Source organism: Chelonoidis abingdonii, chromosome 1 (genome assembly GCF_003597395.2).
Source record: "Chelonoidis abingdonii isolate Lonesome George chromosome 1, CheloAbing_2.0, whole genome shotgun sequence".
NCBI classification, from domain to species: Eukaryota; Metazoa; Chordata; order Testudines; family Testudinidae; genus Chelonoidis; species Chelonoidis abingdonii.
The window spans coordinates 68,358,799-68,386,794 of NC_133769.1; the positions used below are offsets into that span (position 1 = coordinate 68,358,799).

The 27,996-nt window shown below is 41.6% G+C and overlaps 2 long non-coding RNA genes across 2 annotated transcripts in view; one reads left to right on the forward strand and one right to left on the reverse strand.

Moving 5' to 3' along the window:
- The window catches only part of LOC142046883 (uncharacterized), a 362,358-nt gene that overhangs the window by 282,500 nt on the left and 51,862 nt on the right, over positions 1–27,996 (forward strand). The window lies entirely within an intron of this gene.
- The window catches only part of LOC142046884 (uncharacterized), a 361,020-nt gene that overhangs the window by 281,176 nt on the left and 51,848 nt on the right, over positions 1–27,996 (reverse strand). The gene's annotated exons all lie outside the window — the stretch shown is intronic.

Here is a 27,996-nt window from a genome sequence, read left to right on the forward strand (position 1 = left end):
TCTTTTTTTCAAAACTTCCAGTAAAAAATAAAGGTCAGACTCAGTTATGGGATTGGTCAACATGACAGCAAACAGATATTGGAGACTCTGCATGAGTGTATTTGTGAGACTTTGCAGAGAGACCCATGTATTCCTCAGTGCTAAATGTGTGTTTTGGGCCAAATTCTGCTCTTAGTTAAACTGGTGTGAATCCAGAATAACTTTATTCTTCAATGCTAGATTATATGGGTCCCCAGTTACAGTTAATGGGCCAAATTCTCTTCTCAGTTATACCTGTGTATATCCAGGGCAACTTCCTTGAAGAAAGACACTGGTATAACTGAGAATAAACTGACATTAAGGGCCTGTGGAATTGGATGGCACTTTTAGTACCCTTTCCTCACTGTGGCTAGGGAATTTCTGCAACATATTAAAGTAATTTCTGCAATAGGACAATGAATGCATAGAAATCTAAATACCGATTAAATTAAGTGTATATTCCCAAATTCACATAACCACTTCCAATACAATTTTATACTATAAGAGTAAAAATTAATTTTTGTAACTAACAGGTAGAAGTTCACCATTTGGTCCATCTCCATGCTCTTTTGGGGTCAGGACAGATGCTGTATTTCATTTTAAAGGATTCCCTTTTCCTCCTAAATGCGTTGCCTTTCCTTTATTCTTCCTTCCCCCAGCCCTGTATCCTTCTATGCAAACTCCTCTCTGTATCTGCTACTTCTGCTTATTCATGTAATAGGTTACTATGTATTAAACAGCATTTTCAATGCAAGCAGTAAAGTCGCAAAAACAGGAGGGGAAAATGTCATATCGCTGTATAAATGTGCATGGTGCTTCAGCAGCTGAGTTACACTTACGTATTTCCTGTGGCTGCTTCTATCTTTGCAATACTTTCCATGGCCAGATAACTGTGGTGTACTATCGGTACTAATTATAATTCTCTAGGTTTCCTATACATTGATCCAAATAAAAAATATAAGAAGTATAAATATTCATGATGTTACAGGACAGCATTCCTCAATACGTGCTGCTGCTGCTTTCCTTTTAAATTCCATTTCGGCTCTAAGTTTTACGACCCTTTTTCAGTATTCGGAATCAGCTTACAGTTGTCCCTTATCCTATTTCAAAACATGACAAGAAAGGCTAACCGTCTGGTCAAACAGGTCAGGGAGGGCTGTCTGTGCAGAGGGCGAGCTGTGTGGAAGGGCACAAAGACATTGATAGGAGAAAAACAGACAGTTGTGTTTGAGGTCAGTGTTTCCTATCAAAATGAATGTGGTATAACAAATTCCACTTTATGGCTTCATTGCAGGATCAGGTAAGACTACTACATTGGGCTGAGATAGGATCAGTGTTAAAGAAGGATAACTATTTGAAAATGATTTCTGACTAAACAATTTCAGTATAAAAGTGTCTTTAACATTAGCATTACTGCTCTGCTTTTGAGGCTTGATATTTTAAATCCTACGCTAATAAAGGATAATTTTAAAGTGTGCGATTTTTTTTATGCTAAACTTCATAACATTGTTATAACTTTCCTGTAAAAATATAATTGCTATTCTTGAGAGGGACAAGGTGGGTGAGGTAAGATATTTATTGGACCAACTTCTGTAATGATACTGTTAGCACAATCTTCTGCTTAATATTTTAAAGTTATGGGAGGAAGAGTATAATTCCTTTCTTTTCAAGTACTGTGTAATCGAGGTCTCATAGGGACATCATATGGTAGAGAGGAATGAAAATCTTGAGATTCATCATAGGACTTATTCAGAGGATCTGGATTTTGTTCCTGGCTCTATCAAAGTCATCTTCTGTAACTCTTGGAAACTCAAATTCCTTGTATCATTTTCCCTCTTTACATGGGGGACAGGTGGTTTTTAAGAAATACTTTCAGATTTCCTGTGGACACTGTGAGGCTTGAGTCTTCACTGAATTTAAAGCACTCTGAGATCTGGAATGGAAGGCACTGTAAAAATAATATTTATGTTTTGCTCTGACTACAAACAAAAGATGATCCTTATGGGTGGCTATATCTAAGTTATTACTAACATCTGCTATCTAAACACCTCCAAATTTTGGAGAAACTCAGATCTAATCTCTGGGCCATATCTTTCACTGTTCAGATCCCTGCAGGAGGTGCCCAAGAACCGATTTATGAGATGGCATGTATTTATAACTTTGAGGGAAAAGGTGAAGGCCACTGAAATGAGGGAAGGCAAAATCACCTCAGCTGCTGGAGGTTCAGGATACACTGTGTGATGGTAAAAAGTGCCTTTGATAAACTGTTGGGTCTCACAGTCTGAACAAAGAACTGACTGTCAGGAACTACAGTCAGCTTTGACACTAGCTTCCTCGTAATCTTAGGCAGGTCCCTTAACTACTCTGCCTTAGCTTTCCTATCTGTAACCTAGGCATAATAATACCCACTATATTAGGTATGAGGTGCATGGAAGTGCAATATGGATTGATTGTAAAATGATCTCAAGATGCAATGTAAGTGGTGAGTATGAGGTTTTTTTGTTAATAAGGTTGGCCTAAAGAAAACTAATGATTCCCCTGCTGAGATTTTTTTAAAAATAAGTCCCCTTTTCCTACAAAGTATTGTGCATGTGTGAACCTCTTAGTCCATGCAGGGCTCCATTGACATCAAGAGGGCTCAGTGTGGGCACAGGAGTCAGCCCTTGTGCAATGCATTGTAGGATTGGGGCCCAAAGGGCTATGTGTGAAGCATTAACCCCTAAACATTTTGCTGCAGACTGGTAGAGGTATCCATGCCACAGACAGAGCATAGCAGTTAACAAGCCTTATTCTAAAAGCTATGGGCCAAAGTCTGTCCTTAGGTATGCTAATGAAGATCTGGAAAATCTCTATTGATTGATACTTTTGACCATAAGATGTCATAGTGTCCTGAGGTCTATTTAACAAATAATTTGAATAAGAAGACAAAAGTAACAAGAAAATGTTTTTCCAAGCTAATATGTTCAAAAATGGCAAGTAAACCATACAAATTGAAATGCCACTTTTTAAAAATAAAAATATGTGGGCTTCCTCTTTAAGTCTTGATCCTGCAAACTCTTGTGCATGTACTTAGCTTTTCTCATGTGAGTAGTCACATTGGCTCTAATGTTGTATTCCTTCCCGTTCTCCAGTCATCGAGAGTGTCTTCCCAGGTGGGATGTGTTTGTGTGGGGGGGGAAGGGGGGGGGCGGGGAATCAGGTAGACACAATATGAACACTAAAAGCAAGCAGAATGTATTATTATTGTTGTTTAAAAAAACACAGGCTTTCTTTATAACACTTAAAGAAGCAAAAATGAGCACAACTTCATTTTCCTCCTCTCCCTTTGCAGGACACCTTGATGTTTCAGAATAAGTACAGTATCATTACATTTATGCTGCATGCCAAAGAAAACTACATGGGTTGGAATAGACATTAGTTTGGTTTCCCAAGTACTAAGGAGAGTGTGCCTAGTTACTAGAAGGGAAAAATTATAAGGCGAAAGTATTCACAACAGTAGTCACTATAATATTTTCTCAATGTTAATTTTGTTAATCAGCTGGGGAAAAGATTTTGTCTATAATAGCTTCTTCCACTTAGCAACTAATGACTCCTTAATGGTTAAAGCCCGAGTCCATGAATACAAAAGAAACAATAACCTAAGCCAGAGCTGAGCTCTTAAAGCCCAGGTTCAAAATCAAAACGGCTTTAAGAGCTAACTTTGTGTCGTAGCATCATGATAAAATGGGTCACCTGCAATACAGAAAATAAGATCATTTAATTTTTTTGTAAACAATCCATACAGTCTCCAAAACTTTAGATATAATTACATAAATCAGTTTACACAGCTTTGTCCAGCATAGAACCTGTTGGTACCAACAGGAACAGAATTGGCTCAACTGTAACAGGTAGGGGTGTGTGCTGGGGCTTCCTATCAGTGCAGGGGTCCACCTACACAGATCAGCTTGGGGCCCTGCATAGAGGGCATGGGAAGGACATTTCAGGACTCAACTGGAGAGGGGCTGCCAAGCATAGGACTGCTGGGATTTAGGGCAGTATTTCTGTCCATAAACTGCTGTGGTCAGGAAACCCTAACTGACCTTTCAAGGGTATCTAAATTATTCCAGGGTCTGCGCTGGCCCAAGCAGCATCCCAGAATCAGGATGATGCAACAGTGTCTCAAAACCTCTCCTTGCCCTGTGCCACTTAAGGTGTGTGTACACTGCAGAGCCTTCCAGCCTAGGCAGATGGACTTGAGTTGGCAGTGCGCGCACTAGCGTACTAAAAATACCTGTGTGGACATTTCAGCACTGATGAAGTCTTGTTCTAGACACCTGAGCACGGACCCACACTAGCCTGAGGCTTTGATGGTGCCACAACATCCACAGAGCTATTTTTAGCATGCTAGTGTGAACCATGCTAGCACAAGTCTGTCTACCTAGGCTAGTGGATTTGCTCACACCTTTGAGGTGCAGCAAAAATCTCACCTCACATGGGATTTGGCAGCCTTTTTCTTCTCCTTTTAAAATAAAAGTTTCTCCCTTACCCTTCGCCTAGTGCAGTGCTCCATTTTCTTTTCATGTGAGGTACTTTAGATAAAGTGATCCGCACTTTCATAGTTGAGCTATATTTTGATTTAAAATGGCATAATTAGGAATTAACTAACAGCAGCATTCTTCACATATTCAGTGAGAACTGCTTGCAGCAAACAAATCTAGCCAGTGTCATCAGCAAGGCATGCTAATGCATTTTTACATTTCTTGAAATCACACATTTTTCAGACCAACATTTTTTTCCCCCTCAACACTGACCAAGTGTGACAGCTTGGTGCCCAATGACTTCAGCTCAGTGAGTGTCTCAATCTGTGGGCTTTTAAAAAACAAGATTTATGATCAATTCTACAGGCGTTGTAACTTTTCAGAATTTGTGCTTAGGTGTGCATACCCCTAAAGTCAGGGTGAAGAGAAAGGGTTCTCTGTGTTCAAAAGGACACCAAGCAGCATGTGTGCTGGGAAAGGGGTTGGGGGGAGGGGAGAGAGGGTTGTAAGGAGAAGCTGTATCTGGTTTTCTAAGACCTTTAGCCTGCTTTGTTTCATTCACAAATGTTTGATCCCTCTGCTAAGGAGAGAAACCACACAGTCTTTCCCTGTTATGGTTGTAGTTGGCCATGTTACACCCCACTTCCGTGAACTCAGCAGCTGAATACAGTTTTTATACTCTTACACAAGTCCAAAGAAATTGTAGATGCGAACAATAAATTAGATGCAGAAAATAGGGAGTGTTTTAAAAATTGTTGATGAATTTAGTTTTTATGAGGGGGAACAGCTAACCTGAACTGCATGGTGTGGGCTTATTTCTAAATTCATGCAACATGCGATGCAAGCTGGCACTCTTGGCTCTGCCCACTCCCACTGCTTGACCACTCAACAAAAGGTTATTGTTTATGAGACCCATTGGGTCATGTATGAACTAAATTAGGTTTCACTTTCATATGTGACTTCCATCCAGGATTTTTGAAATCACATCTCCAAAGGTGTGATACTTGGTATATTGAGCAACAGTACCACATATTCCCCAGAACTTTGTAGTTTAAAATCATCAGATTTCTCACAAAATCATATGCCCGGTAACTGATGACCAAGAAGAAATTCTCACAATTAGATCCCACAATTTTTCTTTTTTGTTGTGGTGTACAGAAATTTTTAAAATAAAGTACAGTGGGTTTGGATTCTCCACACATTTCTCTTCAATATGGAAAAAAAAACGTTACCTACAAACAATTGTTTCAATGTTCCATGCTAACTAAGAAAATGTTAATCTGTGGCAGGAGGGGATAGGAAAGTATTATGGACAGAGCTAGTTTAAAATTGGAGGAAACATTTCACGAAAATATTGTGTGTTTTCTTTTGAGGTTTTTTTTTTAAAAATACTTCCAATCAATTTTAGGTTTACTTGTATCTTGTTTTTTATAAATTTTGGGAGATAAAACATACAAACAAAAAACCTAACATATAAAAGGAAATGTAATTTAGAGGCATCAAACATGAAAAGCATTACACTGTGTTTAGATTTCACTGTTGTTCAGTAGTGTTAGACGTTTTAACCATAATGCTTTTTGTGAGAAATGCTTAACTGTGCTGACATCTTGAAGGTTATTTACAAATGTAAAAAGCAAAAATCCACAAATAGAATCTTCTTCTCTCATAATCATCTGTTCTGCTACCTGCCACTGGGGAGTAGAGGGCTGGGGATGGGTGACCTAAGAAATGAAAACCAGGGTTTATCGATGGTATTAGATAAATATTTATACACCACTATTACTTTATATTTATTGTAGGACTTAAGGGGCTACAATATTTTGGCTTGCCTAGAAAGCTGTTTGAATAAAACCCAGCTGAGCTAAGAGAATGTGTTAGTGCCTACTTGACATGAAGTATCATAGTTATGGTTAGATATGAAGCTATTACTGTCTTTGTCTGGGAGGAACTTTGGTTTTGGTATATGCATTTGTCTATCCAAGCCCATACGATCAGCAGAAGAAACTATCTAATTTTCATAGCTTGCCTTTCGTACCAGGATTGAATTGACAAATAGTCAGTCCAGTCTTAACCTCAGCACAGGCAAGGGAATAAAACTTGTAAAATGTATCAGCTTGTGTGTATTGGGTGATGCAGAAACCAAAAGCAAAGAATGGACGAGTTTTGATTACTAGCAGCTGCTGTCCAGCTGATGTAACTCAGTAATAGCCCATGACAGCAGATAGTATAGAAGAGACAAGTGCTAACTCCTCAGGGAGATGACTATATTCATAATTTATAAAAGTGCATTTTAGAGTAGGGATCAGAAGAAAGTGGAAGGCAGCTTGAAAGCTAACTCTGAAGGAGAAGCTACGTTTTTTAGAGGCTATGTGGATGTGGAACTTCAGCTAAGGAAAAGTAAATGAAAGGGAAAAAATGACACAGCTGTAACAGAAAAAGGAATTAACTGAGTAAAGGCAATGGAGAGATAGGAAATAAAAATTAGATGTGAAAAAAGTCATATTTTAAAAAAACTCCATTGAAAATTTGTGGCAATCAAGATGTTCAGTTGGGAACAAATCAGTTTCTTTTCAGGGAGAAAAAAAATCAAAACAAAGTGTTTTGTTAAGGTTTTTGGACTCTAGCTTTGAGTTACAATGAAATTCATTCTTGAGCTAACACTCTAGGCCCCCACTTTCAGATGCTCAACATTTCTGGGAAAAAATATCAATTAAACTGAAGCTCTTCTTGTTTCTGGGCCAAAGATGAAGTTTTTGATGAAGTCCTGTTTGAGTTCTCTTAGCATATAAGTATTTTTTCCATGCAACAACAAATTGTTCTGACACTTCTTGTTTAGGTTTTGCATTTAACATAATGTGAAAGCTCTGATTAGCCTATGAATTTTGTCCTTGCTGAGGACAAGTGATTTTGACACATGTGAAGAAGTGTTGGCTTAGAAATAAACTGTTAAAAATGCTTGTGACTTATGTTCAGGGGCATGATTTTCCACCAAGGTTCATAGGTTCAAAAGTGGCCTCTAATTTTGGGTACCCAGATTTAGATACCTGGAAACTGATTTATGGAGATGCTGGCTGCCCACAAGCCTGACTGGTGTCTACTTTTAATTCCCAAGAATAGCTTCCCAAGGATGGTGTTCTTCAGTGCGTATAGCAGCCTTTATTTTACGCAGATCCAGACTGGTTTTTTTTATTGTCTGCTAACTATGGACTCTCTAGTATGAGATATTTTCCCCAATTACTAAGGGATTAAGAATGTCTAAACTTGGGGATGTGGAATCATTATTTTCCAGAAACTGACACTTCCATGACACAGAGGTCTTTTATTTTATGTGTTCATTTGTACTTACTAATATACTCGCTCATATATGATCATGATGAGGACTTTATAAGTACCTGGATAGATATCATTACAGTCTTGAAAAGTAAAGTAAAAAACTACTGGGGGGGGTGGGGAAATAATCCTTTGCTTCGGAAAACCCACTATAAATTTCTTGATTTGATGCAAGGAAGCTTTTTGTTCCCTTGTGGAGTGTCCCTCCATGGACAATGGTATTATGAAGGTGACTTACATACCTATCCACCTCTCATTTCTGTGCAGTCCAGGAGAAATGCATGCATGGCAAGTCTCCCCTGTGCATGGCTTGGAGTTGGGGGAGACAAGGAAACCCATTTTAACTGCAGTGATGTACATAGAAGACTTTTAAATTCAATAGTCAGTGAGCTAAGCTTTATGTTTCCCATAGCAACTCAAACCTTGTCCACTTGCACCTATTTATAATGAGGAATTTTCATTCTCTGATCCCACCACAAATTGAAATGTACTATTTTGTAAATATAGGTTAACTGTTGCATTGAAAAATGACCTGCTAGTAGTAATGTACCAGCTTACAAAGGTGAATAGAAGGATACCCTGATGAAGGTGTAGTATAGATACCTTGAGATGGATGGACAGAAGTGCTCAGAATATTGACTGATCATAGGATTAATAACCTCTTCGATTATTGATTTAACACCAAACAAATTGAAGATTACAGGGGGTTAAACAGCGGAAGGAAAGCTCAGGGGTTTTTTAAAGATACAAAATATAGCTTTTCTCATGCCAGTTGTAGTACAATCACCAGAGCCAAAAGAGAAACCATCATGTTATAAATAAATATTTTGCCACGTGATAGGACTGTTTATCAGCACTCTTGCCTCTGTCCATGTTTTCATAGTGAAACCAGCAATCCTTCCCTTGAAAATCAATTCTCACTTGAAAATCAAGTCCATTTAAAACACCATACTCAATGCACATAAATAATTGTGGATGTCTCTTCCATGGAAACATACCTAGCGGAACAGTGATGTCAGCCACAGGTATTGTAACATTTTTTTAAAGGAGGTTTATTGTCTAAGAGTATCAAAGGACAAGTAGGAAAAAGGGAAGGAAACATTTTGAATTAAAGTACCCCTTCTTTTATTTTTCAGTGACAGATTTTACATTGGCAAAAGCTGCCTTCATTTCTATGTGACACAAACTATACACTTGGAAATTCTGTCCTTATTAAAGATGAATGTATTTGGGTGAACAAGTTATGGGATGTCAGAAACAATACCCTTACACATTCCATGTGGTTGTGGGAGGAAATGGGCAAAATTAATTGTACGCATAAATTACATAATCTAATTACCTGATTTGTGAGTACAACTGGGTAGTTATTTGAAGTCAGGTGAGCAGAGTTAGGCCAATGCTGAGTGCTTTTGAAAATCTCACCCTAAACATTCCAGTGTTAGAATTTACATTGAAATCTCTTTTGCCCTCTATGAAGTTCCGGCACAAAATTGGAGACCAATTCTAAAAAATAGGCCCTACATATATTAGTACAAGTATATTAGCAGCCTTTATTTTTATAGATCATGAAAATTCATGTTTAAAATAGTACAGATGGATCAGCAATACTTGGCTGTACTTGGCTGGACAATACAATAGATCAGTTATATACCTAATATATGTGGACCTATGCTGCAGGTCTTTTAACCTTTAAGTGCTTCAGCATAAGGATATTAGCAAGCCACCTCAGTCCCTACAGAAGGACTGGAGTGAAATGACTTTGAAGTAAAGCACTTATGTCTGGAGTCCAGATAAGGGAACACTTATCAAAAGCCCAATACTTATAAGAATAGACTCTTCATGGCTCTCCGCTTTTGCTGCCTATGTAGTTAAATGGAGAGCTGTCAGGTACTGCATTTTATTTGTGATTTATCCAGTCAACCCACTGGTTTATGGCATTTGTGCATTACTTGAGAGCAGTTTCACTTTTCTAATGTTCTTAGAGAGCAGGCCTTTTAAAATATCTTTTCTGTAGAATCACGATAAAAAGGAATATTCATTTTGATTTTTATGTGCAAGGCCCATGACAATCACACTGAGTGTTCAATGCTTCAATAATTTTTGTAGATGCTTCTTTTCCACGTGTATTTGCCAAGTTTAGTTGACATTATTTTCCATTATCTTCCCTGAATTGGAGGTTTAACATGTAGCAAATTATTTATATCTAGACTTCACTTCAAGATTGAAATACACCGTGTAGCTCTTTATTTTAAATAGTGATGCCAATGTGACAGATTAAAGCATAATATAATGATGCAGTCTTGGTGAATTGCTGTCTATAAAGCTCTTTAGTATTGCTTTCTCTGTCTTGAGCTTGAGAGTGACAAATTCCATTTGAGTAAGGCAGCACTTTCATGTATTAAAGCGTAATTTATGGTTTCATTTACTGGGGTATTAGAACTGACTCCTTTAAATGTATGTAACATATTTGACTTAAATGTCATGGGACTTGGAATAGTATTGTAAAATACCAGCGATTCCTAACTTCCTTCGTTATCATTTAATAAAGCCAGAATGCCCTTTGTTAAATGAACCATTTCACCCTCTGAGTGAATTAAATGGAATTATATTTTAACTTTCATTTAAAATTGGAACTAAATGAAAATCATATAAATAACTGCAACATCAAGACTGATATTCCTGCCTAATAAGATAACTGATCTTGCTGGAATAGTCTTTTTTATGATACATTAATAACTCTCCACTCTTATTACATATTTATCTAAAAGGATATAGTATATTTAAAATGCTTAACCGGCAGTTCCCATAAGGGAAGAGCTAATAAGGTGTCCTATTAGAGATTTGATTATTAAATGATTTAACTGTGCTGCACATTCTGCATAGGCCTGATGCCTTGTGTGAAAGCCTATATGTTAAAATTCTCATCACTGTTGTTCAACATTTCATTTTTGAAATTAAGTAAATTTCTTAAGAGTTCATGCAAAATATTCACACACGGTTTTAAGTGAACAAGGTAGTCTATAACTATTAGTTCTAATACCTTTTTTAGGGCAGTTTGGCATGTGGACTTTGCAGAAGATACAAACTAGTATATAAGAGCTAGATTCTTTTTACTAATTATTCTGTACACCAAATTTCATTTGCCACCATGCTGTCCTGTTGCTCAATTATTTACAGTGCTCTGTTCCTTATTCTCAAGAGAAATATTAACTTTGTATCTTTTGCAGTGCATCTCCTTGGTAACTGTTGTAAACACTTCTCTGAGGGAGATTTAACTCTGAGTTTTCCAGAAGGAAATCTGTTAGCTGTAGAACCATAGGCAGCACTGATTCTGGCTTCAGAGGAATAATTTGGGAGTGGAATGTAACCTATTGCCAGCAAACTTACTTAACTTTGGCAAGGTGTACCATGTTGTCCAAGAGAATAGTGTTATTAAAAGATGCCAAGTACAGTAGAACCTCAAAGATACAAACACCAGAGTTATGGACTGACTGGTCAACTGGACATCCCGTGAAACAGGAAGTAACCAATCAGGCAGCAGTGCGGGGGTGGGGGGGCAGGAAGCAAATACTGCACTGTGCCTGTACTGCATCTTAAACGTAGGTACGTCTGGGCTTCCTGTCCCCACCCCATCCCCACCCCCATACATGGGGCAGCCACTTACAGCTAGGAGGTGAAGACACTGGGGCTGCCAGCCCAAGGCAGCCAGAGCCAGCAGTGCAAGAGGAGTGCTTGGATCTGCGCCGCTTTCACCCTTCCTGCCCCTGGCTGGGTGGGGGATGGGCTGTTTTCATCCCCCTTCCCTCCCCCAGCTGGGAGGGGTACAAACTTCCAAATTCAGTTCAACCCAGGGAAAAAGCTTCCTGTAAGGAAGCTGCCAGCCCTGAGGAGGCAGGTCAGCTTCTGCTGGAGTCTGGCCTGGAGTGTTAGCTGCTGGATCTAGAGCCCGAACTGTACTTTGTTCAGATTTACGAACATTTTAGAGTTACCAACAACCTCCCTTCCCAGGATGTCCGTGACTCTGAGGTAATATGCTGTGTCTGCCTTTCATCTAGTGAAGTAGCATTTTGCCTGATATCACTTATGTTTCAGCTTCTTCTGTAAATAAAGTTTCTAAAGACCTTCCTCCAATCTCATAACTTTCTTTCTTTGTGTTCCCTCTTATAATACTGTGCACATCATGGAAAAGTGGAAAGCCTCATTAGGGGGTGTAATTATGAATTATGATGCAGGGAATATGTTTATTGTGTCCATTTCATTATGGTCTATACGAATCTGAAAATGTACATGGTAACGGCAGGACGGGTTGAGGAGCCGGTATAATAGAGATCTTCATGTAACATGGAAGTTAAAAACTAGAGAGGTATACGTGATAGAATATCCATGATCAGGGAAGTTTGCTATATTAGGTGTTTCATAATGGGATTTAGAGTCATATAATAAAAGATGGTTCCTAGTGAATATTGAAGTCCTTTTACTCTAAAGGTAACTTGGCCTATGTGAAATGAATTGATGGTCTCAGTCTAACTCCTACTTATTGGCACCCATAGCGTGACCACATGTCCTGGTTTTATATGGACTGTCCCAATATTTGGGGCTTTTTCTTGTATAGGCTCCTATTACCTCCCACCTCCATCCCCATTTTTCACACTTGCTATTTGGTCACCCTCGGCACCCACCTCACAAAGCTTCCAGGGCTATTGGAACAGAATGGCAGGTTGAATAAAGCAAGTAGGGACTAAATGGATAGACTGAACTGCCTCCTATGCTTAAAAGTGTTCCCCGCAGACGGGGTTGAAAAGCAGGGTTAGTAGGCAGCTGTTACATTCTTGCTGACTGGCCTGGATTTGTTTTGTGACTAAAGAAATGTGCTTTGGTGTCACCATTTATGAACATACAAATTAGTTGTTATCCTTCAGGTGTTCAGTCATGTGAATCACTTTGCCTGTCCATCAGCCTTAGGGATCCATCGCAATGCTAGCACTGAGTGATGTTGTCATCGTGCTTGGGGAGTGCTGGGTATGCCAGCCCTCTCCTCCCCCTGTTTCTACCTCAATATTAGTTGCATTGGAAGGGCAGGATTAGTAAGAGCTCCATTGGGCCAGGTACCAATGCAGTAGTAGTTAAAATGGAAGATGAACTGCTCTGTCCCCACTTAGAGTAAATTGTATGTTTTATTAATTGTATATATAATTCAATTTGTATTTTTATATTAAAATTGGATTCTTCAATGTTTTTAGTGGTTTGTTTTAAATTTCTTTGGTTTTAAATAACCGAGGCTGATAAAGGGAAAACCTTAGTGTGCTGTCTTCTATAAAACAAGACAGGGGAAAATAAACAGAAAAAATCTATAAAGGAAACCTAGTAATATAAAACAAAAAGAAATAATTGTGAGAAAGCGTAAAGTGTAGTTGCAGGAGGGAAGGTGGGGACAGCCTAGACAGAGAAGAAATGCAGTAATACCACTTATACAGGTACATCCCCATCTCTCACAGTTAAAGGTAAATCTATTGGAGGTAACTTTCCTAGCCATGGGCTGGAATTCGGCAGCGACCGAAGACCAAAGTTCCTATTTTCTTTTCAGATGTAGTGATGTTGTCATTAAGACCAGGATCCTATGTGTTTAATTTGTGCAGACCTATGCTCATTGACTGCATAGGCGCTGTGATTAGAGTGTTGCCAACCACAAATGTTCAAAAACCATAAGTCTGGCTTTAAAATTGAGACCTAAAGAAATGAGTTTTTCTTATTTGTCTTGATTGTTGAGCCTTTAGGCTTCATGTTTTCAAGATTTTCTCAACAACTACCAGGGTATGAAATCACATGACTCCAGGAGCTCATAGTTAAAAAAAAACAACCAAATATTATGAGACTTATGAGAAAATCATAGGAGCTGGCAACAGTCCATTTTGAAATAAATGGGCCGTTCCAGACTTTCTCAAAATAGTTTTCCTCTGCCAATTAAAATATGTGGATAAACATGCCTCGGTACCTGTCAGGTGTGTCTTTAAGTTGCCTGCCTTAGCTGCTGCTTTTCCTTCTGTGCATAGATTGCAGAACTCTTCTTTTTCAGGAGCATTTCCTAAGCAAAATTCTGATTCTCTATTCTCAGAATTCCCAGGTCAAACTCAGGTTCTGGTATGTAAATGAAGTGGAGCACTACTCCTCTATTCTTATCAGTTGTGGAGATGGACAGTCTCCAGGACAACCAGGGCATAGGAAGGTCACAGCACAATTCTTACATAAATGCACTTTGTTTCAGGACAGCTTTATGTTATAGAAAGCAAATGTAACCCTTAAGTGATTTCAAGTTGTCAGGTTTATGCTCTTATTGCATTTTATTTAGAAAGACACAATGGCTCTGAATTAGTTTATGTCATGTAGATGACACGTACTTAAACATTCAGTGACAAAATTTCTAACATTTTAGGCTCTTAAATAAGTGGTTGAACTTTCAACATTTTTCTGCACCCATTGACTCCAAAGAGAGCTGCAGTTATTCAGCACTTAAAAACCAGGCACCTTATTTAGGCACCTAAATATGGATTTCTTTTTTAAAAATCTGGCCTATATCAATAATGCACTATAGAATTCATATGATTTGCTTCTGGAAGCCAAGGAATTGTAGGACAACTCATGTGGCCTCCACTTTGTTGTGAGTCCTCCTAAAGAAATCTTTGAGCCCATCAATGTTACAAATAGATCCTTATTTTAGTTTAGTCTTGTCTTAGTTCTTATTTCTATAGCAATAGTATCTTCTAAGCCAGAAATGTCCTATATGCACTATAAAATGGAAGTGTGCATTACAATTCTGGAAATATCTTGTTTGTAACTGGATGCTGTGGCTGGATGTATCTCCTTCTGTGGCTGTATGTGTGATGTAACTTGGACTTTGAGCAATGTACAGACGTTGTAATACAGAAGATTTGAATCTCATGCTTTTTAAATGTTGCTATTTTAAAGCTATTCTTTGCTCATGGGACTTCTTTTCTTTTTAAAAAAACTGTTGTCACTAACTTAATTCTTACAAGGAATGCTGGCTTGACAGCCCTGGAGAACAAAGTCTATTTATCCACAGTACAGGTGCAGCCCAGCCAGCCATTGACAAGGAAAGCTTCCCCAAAAAACTGACCAAGAAGTCTCACCCTTTTCTGAACAGTCTGTCTCTAAAAATGAGATGGCAGTAGATCATTTTCCTGGCCTGTTCAACTATTGGCCTTTTCACTGATAGCGCCAGGTGTCAACTGTGAGGTGGACAAGCACCCAACAGGAACCTGGCTGAGACCACCTGTAATGGGCTATACTTAGAGACAAGCAGGCCTAGTAGGCAGGCTATGGCTTAACCATCCCCAAAGTCCTGGTGTGGCCTTGCTGAACAATCTGAGGGCGTGGCAGCCGAGTTACGGTCTGTCATCCCCCGGTGATCCCCAGGTTGTCCTGGTCAGACAAAGGGGGAGAGAAGGGTCGGGGGACCTGGGGTCTCCCTCTCTACCAGGTCTGTGCCCAAGGCTGAAAGGGTGAGGAATGTCTCAGTTCCCTCCTGCTGATAAACCTGACCGGCCTCCCCTGGGCCACTTCTGACCTCCTCTGTCCTCTCCTCAGTTTTGGGCCTGGTCACAGCACTCTGCTTCCCTCTCAGTAAAGGGCTGCTCAAACAGTTTCAGTTATTCAGCTAGTCAGGAGGGGCTTCTCAGCTCCATTTTCAGTGTCTATTTATTCCTCCTTGTAAGGGAGAAGGGGAGAGAAAAAGGGGTGGTCCTTGGCTACCCAGCCAGGTCTTACCCACAGTCCAGGCAGGCCCGTCTATGGATTTCTCTGTCCCAGAAGCATTAACTGGCTTCCTTCCTGCAGACAGCCTCTCCTTCACTCTCCCCCTGCTTACTTGCCAGACTCCCCTTTTAAGCCAGTTCTCCATTTGGAGCATGCTTTGCAGGAGGGCCAGGCCCTTCTTGGCCCAGTACTGCTCCATCACTCTGTTAGTCGCAGAGAATGGTCTGTAAATTCCATCACACCATCAGACTCACTTCACCTGAATCACTGAACAGCCATTCATTTCAGAAGGCAATCTCAAAGGGAGAGGCTGTCTATCCCAGTACTGCTCTTCTCAGCAATCCAATGCACCACCAGTGTGTTTTCCCCCTTTTATTAGATCATAATTAAATTGATACCCTTTTTTCTATTTTTCAGGCTAACTCTTTTACACAAGTGCTCAGAAACCATGGTGATGAAAGCAGAATATGGTAAATATCTTGAGAAATGGATGATGGCTTTTAAAATATGGAATTGAGTTTGTAATAAGGAAAAGAAGGTGAAATAGTCAGATTTTTAGATTTGGTAGAGATGACTTTTTTCCCTATGGAGTTACTATCATCAGTGCTGGATGAGCATGGATATTAGAAAGTTAAGCTGTCTAACCCACATAGATTATTAATATTCAGTAAACAGATACGCTTGCAGATCTTAGGTGCTGAAAGTCTGCAGTAGAATTGTTCACACTATCCTTTAAAATATTGCAGCTGCTGCATTAAGAAATGCAAACCAGAGATGGTACCAATGAATAACAATTTGAGGACAGATTTTGTCCAGATACTATGCACTTGTATAAAGGATTTCAGAGAGGCCACAAGGAAGCTTTTCCTTAGCCCCTCCTGTGGCTCACCTAAGGCACAAGGAGCTTTTTAGGTATCTAAAAACAAAGAGGGTTACATAAAGAAGTAGGGGCATGTCACGAAGGAAGTATACATGGAGATAGTGCCAGTATGTAGGGACAAAATCAAGAAAGCCAAGGCAATGAATGAGTTATAGCTGACAAGGAATGTTAGAGACAACAGGAAGGGGTCCTTCAAATATGTCAGGCAAAAAAGAAAAGATCAGGGATGATGTGATCCACTGCTCAATGGAGAAGGTGAGCTGGTAATGGAAGATGATAGGAAGGCAGAGCTGCTCAATGCCTACTTTGCTTCAGTCTGCTCACAAAAAATAACATGTGACTGGACCACTAGCAAAGTTACCATGGAATATACAGGGGACGGAATGCGGATTAGGATAAGTAAAGAACACATCCGAGATCTTCTGACCAATTTGAATGAATTCAAGTCAGTGGGGATGCTATTCACCTGAAGGTACTGAAGGAATTAGCTGAAAAAATCTCAGCACCACTGGCAATAATATTTGTCATGGATGACAGGAGAGGTCCAAGAAGACTGGAGAAGGGCTAACGTAGCGCCCATCTTTAAAAAGGGGGGGAAAGGAGGAGCTGTGGAACTATAGACCAGTCAGCCTGACTTCGATACCTGAGAAGCTACTAGAGTAATGTATAAAACATTCAATTTGCGAATACCTGGAGGATGAAAGGGTAATCACTAGTAGCCAGCATGGATTTACTAAGAACAAATCATGCCAAACCTGCTTGATCTCCTTCTTTGACAGGGTAATTGGTTTGGTGGATAGGAGGAATGCAGTGGATATAATATATCTGGACTTCAGCAAGGCTTTTGACACAGTCCCACATGCATTATGATAAATAAGATGAAGAAATGTGGGCTTGGTGGAACTACCATTAAGTGGATACATAATTGGTTAAAAAAACCACAAACTATTAATGGAATTATGTAAGATTGGAAGGAGGTCTCAAGTGGGGTTCCACAGGGATCTATTCTGGGTCCGGCGTTGTTTAACATCTTTATTAATGACCTGCATGTAGGTATTGAGAGCATACTGATCAAAGCTACAGATGACACAAAGCTGTAGGGGTTTGCCTACACTTTGGAGGATAGAAATAATATTCAGAGGAATCTCGATAAATTGGAGAATTGGGCAATAGACAACAGAATGAATTCAACAAAGACAAATGTAAGGTGCTACACTTGAGAAAAACCAAATGCACAAATACAAAATAGGGGATAACTGGCATGGCAGTAGCACTGCTGATAAGGATCTGGGAGTTGTGGTGGATCACAACCTCAACATGAGTCAGCAATGCGATGCTGTTGCAAAAAAAAGCAAATGCAATTTTAAGTTGCATTAACAGAGGCATAGCATGCAAGTCACAGGTGATGATAGTACTGCTCTACTTGACACTGGCTGGCTTCAGTTGGAGTACTGTGTCCAGCTTTGGTCACCAATGTGTACAAAAGATGTACAGAAACTGGAAATGATCCAGAAGTGAGTGAGAAAGATGATCAAGGGACAAAATGCAAGCCATATAAGAAAAGGCTGAAGGAACTGATTCTGTTTAGTTTGGAAAAGAGGAGATTAAGGGGGGATATGATAGTGGTATTCAAATATTTGAAAGGCTGCCATAAAAAGATGGAGAAAAGTTGTTCTCTGTTGCCACAGAAGACAGGACAAGGGGCAATGGGTTCAAACTACAGCATAGCAGATTTAGATTAAATCTCTGAAAAAGCTTCCTAACTGTAAGAACAGTAGGAAAATGGAACAGACTGCCTCAGGAGGTTTTGGAAGCTCCTTCACTGGAGATTTTCAAAAGGCAGCTAGATAGCCATCTGTCTTGGATGGTTTAGACACAATAAATCCTGGATCTTGGCAGGAGGTTAGATTAGATGACCCTTGTGGTCCCTTGTAACCCTCTGATTGTATCTGGTATAGAAGCTCATAGAAGTAGTAGGTCATACCACAGTTCACAATTTCACATTTGAGTTCCTTCAGAACTCTTGAATGAATACCATCTGGTCCTGGTGACTTATTACAATTTATCCATTTGTTCCAAAGCCTCCTCTATTGATATAACTCAGTCTTCCCTCAGAGCTCTCAGTTTAAAAGAATGGCTCAGGTGTGGGAATTTCCCTCACATCCTCTACACTGAAGACTCATGCAAAGAATTCATTGATGTTTTCTGCAGTGACCTTTTCTTCCTCGAGTGCCCCTTCGACACCTCGATCCAATAGTCCCATTGACTTTGGCAGGTTTTCTGCTTCTGATGTACTTAGAAAAAGTTTGCTGTTAGTCTGTGTCTTTTGCTAGTTGATCTTCAAATTATTTTTTGGCCTGCCTAATTATACTTTTACACTTGACTTGCAAGAGTGTGACAGTGTGTACCAACCCTGCACAGGACTAACGGGGGCGGACCAATCACTGTGGGCTCAGGAGGCCACACTCATTTCCGCTACTGTGCATGCTCCAGGTAGAAGAGCCAGATAAAAAGAGGCAGCCCAGCTCAGTCGGGGTGGTCAGTGCAGGGAGTAGGATGTGTACTGCAGGTCCCTGAAGAAGTACATGTGACGCTCCAGGCAGTAGAGCTGGTAGACCCAGACTACGCTGCAGACAACTTGCTGACTGCAGAGACTGACAGGAAAGCCGAGCCACTGCCAGCTGAGGAGACGCCCAGGATACACTTAGTGGTAGGAAATGAGCCAGGGGAGGTAGGAGAAGCGGATACCTCGGTCAGTACCGGCCATGGCACTAGGCCCAGAGTCAAAAGGGACCCTGGTCAGCCCAATCTCCTGGCTGGCTGAGCTGGCCAGGAAAGCTGCCCCTGCCCCTGCTCCGCCCCCACACCATCTCTTCCCACCCCTGCTCTGCCACAGTCCTGCTCCCACCTCCATGCAACCAGTGGTCTATGCTCCCCACTGCCATGTTAGAGCCTCCACATTTATTTATTGACAACTAACATTTGCAGAATTTTAAAATATTGTTCACAGAATTTTTAATTTTTTGGTGCAGAATTCCCTCAGGAATATGGGGTGTTGTGCAGCTGTGATGGTGGGACTGTGAGGAAGGTGGTGGGCAGTGGGGAGGTCTATGAGTAGGAGGCACTGGGTGAGCAGTGTGGGTGTGCATGGTGCTGTGCAGTTGTTGTGGGAGGCCAGTGGGTGAGGTCTCTGGGAGGAATGAGGGCTGGGCATAGAGATCTGTGGTGGAGGTCTCTGGGCGAGGGGGCACTGGGCATAAGGGTGGGACACTGGGCAGAGGGGCAGTGTGATGCAGGGCCACCTTCAAGGGGAGGGGGCATGCTAGCAGCACAGGGCTGGGCAGGCCAATGTGCATCTGGCAGCTGCAGGTTTTTAAACAGTGCCCTCCTGCTGGGCTGCGCAGAGTGGGGCTGCTCCCGTCGTGCTGTGCCTCATTGTCCCCAGCCCGCCCTTCACTCTGAAGACTGATCATCCCAACCTCCTGCACCTTGCCCCATGGGGGCCCACGAATATGTTTGGCTTTGGGCCCACAAAAAGTTAATCTGGCCCTGACCTGAACTTCTCTGGCTTCATAGGGCCCTGCTGGAGAGGGAGGGACCAGGTTCCCCTACTACACCCCAAGTGCTACGGTTTGCCCCAGCTGCAGGGCTCTGGACTGTTTGTTTTGCCTGCCAAGGGCAAATGGATTATTCATTTATTTGACCCCTTTAGGGGACCAGAACCCATGTGGCTGTAATCACCTGCTTAACAGGGGATCCAGATGACTGGGTGATGGGGCATACCAACCCCATATGGCGCCAACAGAGGCAACCCAGCTTGGCACACAGGGCCCTTGTCACAAAGAGTTTATGCTCTTTTCTATTTTCCTCATTAGGATACTATTTCTAATTTTTAGAGGATGCCGTTTTGCCTCTGTCCACCTCTATTACTCTGCTGTTTATCCATGGTGGCATTTTTTTGGTCCTCTTACTTTTTTTTAAAATTTGGGATATACATTTAGTTCGAGCCTCTATTATGAGGTTTTTAAGTAGTTTCCATGCAGTTTGCAGACATTTCACTCTTGTGACTGTTCCTTTTAATTTCCATTTAACTTGCTTCCTCATTTTTGTGTAGTCCCCTTTCTAGAAGTTAAATGCTACTGTGGTGGGTTTCTTTGGTCCCCCCCCCCCCAAAGATGTTAAATTTAATTACAGTATGGTCACTATTACCAAGCAGTTCAGCTATATTCATCTCTTGAACCAGATGCTTTGTGCCAACCGGATTAAATCAAGAATTGCCTCTTTCCATGTGGTTTCCAGGACTAGCTGCTCTAAGAAGCAGTCATTAATGGTGTCTAGAAACTTAATCTCTGCATCCCATCCTGTGGTGTCATGTACCCAGTCAATATGGGGATAGTTGCAATCCCCCATTATTATTGACTTTTCTGTTTTTGTAACCTCTCTAATCTCCCTGGGCATTTCACAGAGACTGTCACCATGGTCAGGTGGTCAGTAGTAAATACAGTATCAGAGGGGTAGCCGTGTTAGTCTGGATCTGTAAAAGCAGCAGAGAATCCTGTGGCACCTTATAGACTAACAGATGTTTTGGAGCATGAGCTTTCGTGGGTGAATACCCACTTCATCAGATGCATGCAATGGAAATTTCCATGGAGGGGCAGGTATATAATATGCTAGCAAGCAAGCCTAGAGATAACAGAGTTACGTTCAAATCAGGGAGGATAGAGCCCTTTCTCGCAGTCTGAAGTGTGAAAACCAAGAGAGTGAGAAACTGGTTATACTGTATTGGCAAGCCATTCAAACGTCTTTGTTTAATCCGAGCGATGGTGCAAATTTGCAGAATGAAATGAAGCCAGCAGTTCCTTTGAAGCTGGTGCTCGAATGTTTTTGCTAGCAGGAATGGCCACCTTAAGGTCTGCTATAGTAGTGCGCCAGGGAGAGTTCAGTGCGCTCCCAGGTGTGTATATTGCCATTCCTAATTATCGATTGGGTCTTGTGTATTATCCTTTTCGTAAGACGGCGCAGTTTGCCGAGTACATAGCAGAGGGCAATTGCTGCATATGATAAGGCGTAGAACATGGGACTCAGATGAATGAACCGTGATGGTGTGGCTGATCGGTTAGAATCCTATGATGGTGTCGCGTGTAATAGGTGGCAGAGTTGGGTCCAGAGGTTGTGCATGGATTGGATTCCGAGCTAGAGGTTACTATCGGGCGTGTGAGTGCGTGAAGTAGCATTTCAGGTGTGGCAGGTTGTCGTGGGCAAGGACTGGCCGCACACCATCAAGGCGTGAAAGTGGATCATTGTCCAGGATGGTGTAAGATCCCGATCGATAGCAGTGAGGGTTAGCTGGCGGGCTGTATGTATGGCCAGTGATAGTCCTGTTGCTTCTCTTGGGCTTGGCTCTTCAGAGTAAGAGGCTTCTGGGTAGCTAGTCAGTCTGGCTCTGTTGATCCTGGTTCTTATTTCTCGTGTGGTAGTGTAGTTGAAGAATGCTTGGTGGAGGAATTTGTAGGTGTTGGTCTCTGGTGAAGTTAAACAGATGCGGTTTGTTACGTCAGCTGCTTCTGTGACGACAATCGGGATCGTGTGATGTGCCCAGGTGGAAGCCTGGGAGGCATGAATGGTACACTACGCGTCGGTAGGTGTAGTAAATACAGGAGTAAAATAACGGGACATCACTACACTATGGCCTATGGAGGCAGATGGCTTCCCCCAAAGACCGGAGGAAGAAAAAAAAAGAAAAGAGAGGAAAAAAAAACAAATGAAGTGAAGAAACAAGCAAGGCCGGCTCAAGGTTTGCCACCCAAGCAGCAAAAAAAAAAACAAAAGAAAAGAAACCAACCGTAATTCGCGATCTGCGGCAATTCAGCGGGAAGTCCTTCACTTCGAGCGGGAGTGAGGGACCCTCCGCTGAATTGCCGCCAAATACCTGAACATGCCGCCCCGCTCTGGAGTGGCCGCCCCAAGCACCTGCTTGCTAAGCTGGTGCCTGGAACCAGCCGTAGAGGTGAGGGATTTTTTCCATCTGCACACATTGGTCATCAGAAGTGGCCAGCTGCATGGGGAACAAAGCATTGTTTTAGTGGGTTCGCAGCATCTGTATGCTTGGGAGCTCTGGGAAGAATTCTCTGCATGGGACAGTACAACATAGCTCTTTGCTACACTCTGAGCCTAATGGCATAAACTAGTTCTCAGTTAAACTAGAAAATTCCAGTGAATCTCTAGTGCAAACCTCATTTTGTAATCATACATTTGTGTGGAAAGAAAACTAGCTAATTCTCTATCAGCTGTATGCTATCTTTTTTAACCTACATCGTGGTAAAAGTAAGAACGCAACAAAGGAAGAGAGGCAAACATACCGTTTTCCCAAATGTTTTTGATTTGCTGCTTCTAAAATTTTGAAAGTGATATTAGTGCTCATGAATGGTACCAGCATGATGTACAGGAAGGGAGGATAGAGAATATCACTGGAGACTGAAGTCCTCTGTTCACAAACTACATTGCATGGTTCTCTAGGTCAGGACTGAAATAATTGATTGGGGGAGAAAAAGTCACTTCACTTATGCTGCCTATACACTCTGGTCTCTTTATTGAAACTACCTGAAAAGGTGTCAATTGTGTTATGGACATAGATCCACTAGGGAATAAACTGAGAGGAACTCATTTCACATGGATTGTCAAAGAGCCAGCACCCTCATGATAACTTTTGGCAACTGGCAATCTGGATTGGATTAAACTGCAGGTTACCTGAAGGTGAAAAGTTAAAATGGGTCAGATAAAAACTGGAATCTGGCTGGCTGTGCGCACATGCTGCCCTGATGAGTGACTGGGTAATCTGCCAAAATCCTCACCCTCTTCCTTTTCCAGATGAATGCAAGTAGGAGGGTTCAGAAAAAAAACAACCCACCAGCTCCATTCTGCTCAGCTGAGCATCAGTAGCAGAAGTTCAAAGGAGAATCTGTCAAGTCCCAGTGATGGCAGAAGCCACCTCTTTGGTACCCCGCTCCCATTGTTCACCTGACTTTGGCAGATCTAGTGCTTTAGCTATGGAAGGACCCCCACACTCCACCCAGATCCTTATGATCCTCTTGGAGAAAGGAAGGGGAATTTTCAGTGAACTACCTCAGTATTTGCAAAACTGCAACATATTTTGAAAGACCCAGTTCAATGAAAATGGAATTACTTTATATGATGGATGAATATTTCAGAAATAACTTTCAATATTTAAAATTTTAAAAAATAAAATAGCTTATTGAAATACGTATAGTGAAACACTGCAATGTGTGCATTATTTGGCTAATCCACACAGACACACGCACATTCAGCCTTTGACTTCTCTATGGTGTCTCAGGACAACTAAGGCATACTTATATTGGGGCAATGCACACCATATACCGTAGTATTACTTCATAACACATCCCATTATCAAATCCTTAGCTCTTCCTTTCCTTCATTAGTTTTCTTTTTTTAATGTAATTTAGCAAGCTCAAAATTTGTAAAGCAGTCTTCCTGGTTCACTTACAGGAAGAAGTTCCCAAGTTGTTCATTTTTGTGTTTTTAAAATGCTTTCATTCTCATGCAATTAAAATGTAGAATGCTTTGTGAAATCCCTGTGTTAACGATTTTATTGTGTTCTGCCATATCACAATTGACGTCATCCTAAAATTTCTTATCTTTATAACTGTTATAAACTCCTAAAATGAATCTAGTTTCATATTCTATACAAAATGTAATAAGCCTTTGAGTGAACCTCTAAAAGGTCATGGTTCTTTTAAATAAATATTAAAGCTGATGCATGATCTCAGCAAATTCTGATGAGAAATCTTTATCAATCACTTGTATTCAGTGTTATACAGACATTTAGATTTATTACTAGGGATTTCTATATACATCATTCACAAGTGGAAATCTAAATCATGATTCCAAATTCTGAAGTCTTTCTCAGGAACCTGTTAAGGACCTTACCTTGAACTGATTCTACCCACAAAACATCTCAACTAGCAAGTTAGGGAGAATGAAAAAAATTAGACCTGATCTCTTTTATCTAAGCTCTGTTATCTATAATAGATAATTTACTTCAAAACTTAGATTGTGGTAGTGGCCAACCAACTTGTGTGTTAGCCAACTTAGCATTGTGTTAAATGCTAAACAGCTGGATAGAAAATGACAATCCCTGCATCAAAGAGCTAAAACAAGATTTAGCAGGTAGATAAGGCAAGCAAGTAGGCTTGGGGCAGGGAAGGGGAGTGGGAGTGGGGAGGAGGCAAACAGGATAAGAGAAATAATGGGGTGTGTGCAATTCTTGGCAGTGATAAATACTCTCTGTTTGCCTAGCCATTATCAGGATTGCCATCTTCTGTGTGCATGACAGGGGAGGTGAGCTGGGAGGAGGATAAGGGTGGTGGTGTTTTTATGGATTTTGACTAGGATTTTCCCAGTTGTAAGGGATAGCATGGGAGAAAGTGCAAGGTGCTTGCAGAAGAAATGGTGAATCAGGTGATTAGGGCTGGCATCCTTGGTGGAGCAATGGTGGTGAGAGCTAACCTCATAATAAGAAAACAGGGCAGCCAGGGAAGGCATATAGTGAGGGCATGAGACAAGAAGTTTGTGTTTTGATGTGGTGGAAAATGGGGAGCTGAAGGAGGATCTTAAAGGAGTTGGGTGGGTAATATGGTCTGAGTGACAAGCTGGAAAATTGTCTTTGAATGACTTGAGTGGGGAGGTTTCAGAAATTGTGTTAGATGATCAAAACTTCAGCAGTGTGGGCAGAGAGGAAGAGCCTAGTTTTGGAGATGTGGAGAAAAAAGTGGCAAGATTTAGACATGGCTTGGGTGTATGGACCAGAGAAAGGGCCAAGCTGAAGCCAAAATATAGACTTGAGTGACAGATAAGATATTGCATCCACCATGATTGGAGGGGTAGGAGGGCTTTGGGGGAAAGATCAGGGGCTCTTCAGTGGGACTATATGTAGGTGTAAAGTTAAGCACATGGCAGGTCTTTGTAGAACTGGATCCTTAACTATTGTAGTAAACAGAAAATTCCTCTTGATCAAATGCAATTTGTTTACTTTTTTTTTCTTTTACTCAGTTTGGTCAGTGAAACTATAATTCTGTAACTTTAGCACTCCTCCTTGCCTGTTACAGGCTGTGTGCACGTGCGTGCACATGTGTGGGGTGCAGGAGCTCATTGTCATTCAATGCAGTTCACTCTACGGGACAAGAAATCCCTTGCAGGGAAGGACAGGTGGAACTCCAGGTATCTGTTGGCTATTTGGTGTAACTTGACTGACTTGAAAAGACTTGTGTCCATTTGTTCCATGGCTGACTTTTAGCTCCCAGGCTGTAATGTTAACATTTTTTTTCTTTTATTTATAGTCCATTTCTACTTGTTGATCTCTTCCAGTTCACATGAACACTGCTCTTTTTGTAGATTAATCCAGTGTGCAAGAGGACTTTTAAATAAATCACAACTTCACTTACCTTCCAAGTGTGACTCCCTCTCTGCTCATGTAACAAAATAATTTCTATGGGAGTTTATGCAATTTAATATGGGTTATTTTTTGGATGGCTATAGATATGTGTATTCAATCTGTTTGGGAGCTGGTGCTGATTTACTACCACTGGAATTAACTGTGCAGCTGCTGATGTTTTCAAATGGGACGTTGAGAAATTGCTTGCTCCTTCTGGGTTTATGATTTGCTAAACCTGTAGCCTTCTGGATTAGGTGTTCAGAACACACATTTTGTTGAGGTTGAATATTCTATAAAAGCTTTCTGTAGAAACTAGAAAAATTGTTGACAATCCTTTGCAATTTAGGCTTATAGGTTATGTCATGGAATGATCAACATTGCATGTAATATTCCATAACAGTAATACATGGCTATTACATATCTTATTTACCATGATACATGCAATAACACCCTGTGGCATGTAGGCTTGCGTGGCCATCCGTCACTGTCAATCTCCCAGGGCAGTCACACCTCCTTGCTGTCATGCACCTAGAATGGCAGTCTGTACAAGGGGGGAATTAGCTGTCTCTAGGGCTCAAACCCACAGGCAGGGTAGAGCGGCGAACAGTTCAAGGGCCCAAGCCCTTAGGCAGGGTGCAGCACCAAGGAGTCTAGAGCTCCAACCCTCAGGTAGGGGAGAAAAGTGCACAGTTCGGGTGCCCAGGCCCTTAGGCAGGACGGAGCACCTTGCAGTCTAGTGCTCCAGCTCTCAGGCAGGGGTGAGCACCAAGTGGTCGAGGGGCCCCCCAAAGGGCAAGCACCAACCACAGTCTATGGGGCTCAGGCAAGGGGTGGCACACCCAGCAAGTAGTCTAGGACGTTCAGGCATGGGGTGCCCATGAAGCACAGGCCTCCTGACCTAAGGAGGGGGAGTAACATCACTCCAGGGGTAGGTAGAACACAGGGGGACGGCAAGGCCTGCCCAACTCCACCGTGTCCAGCCCGGGTCCTAACAGCAGCCAGAGTGGCTCGCACTGTGTCGCAGGACATACTATCTGCTAATACACGACCGTCCTGTGGCGGCTCATCCAGACAGTATCTGGTTGCCCTGGCTGGCTTCCTAACTCCTCATGATCCTGGGGTACACTGCAACGGCAGTCCCCCCAGAAAAAACCAAACCTTCTCAAGCATCAGGTGTGTCTGGCATTTTGAGTAGCTCAGGGCCCTCATCGAGACGAAGAAGTCTTCTGTGGTGATCACGGCATAGAGAGGAGGGCAATGTGTGCAGACTCCTTGGCACTGACTTTGATGAGTCTATCGCCTGCTTTTCATATAACTGTCATTGTCACTGCCCTCACTGCTTCCACAGCCATGGGAGATGTGGATTCCTGTGTGATGGGGCAAAGGCAATGGCTACAGTAAAGTGACGAGAAAACGGTATGTTTAGCGACGCCGAGCGTAAACAATCCCTAGGACATGGTAACAAATGGCAGTGCCACAGGTTAATCAAGGCAACCTGGGCCAATAAGACCTTTCTAGAAGGCAGTGGAGATAGCTACTTATTAATTAACAATTGCAGGCCCCCAATCAGGGCAGGCTAAGTACAGGGCACTGGGTTTAAAAAGGAGCTCACCCGAGTCAGGCAGGGAAGGAGTCAGAGGAGATAGGTGAGATGAGAGTGAAGGTACGTTACACTGCACGCATTATTTCGAAGTAGTTAAACCGATGTTACAAGAAACCGATGTTAATAAATCGGTTTTGCGTCTCCACAGTGCGATCAAGAAAAGTCGATTGCTTGTCCAGGTCAAGGTTACCAATGTCCGTGAGCGGTGCACGTGGGGGTAGCGTTCCTCTAGCTCTCTATGTTCCACTCCCCGTTGTTTTGGAAAAAAAGCCAAAGTTGCCTGAAAATGGGGGAGCAAACTTGCGTCGGGCTACAGTCCTTGAAGAGACTGTTCGGCCGTGGCTGTGGACCTGAGATCAAAAACGGTATTCTGAGACCGTTGTCAACAACCTCGCGTACTCTCGTGCTG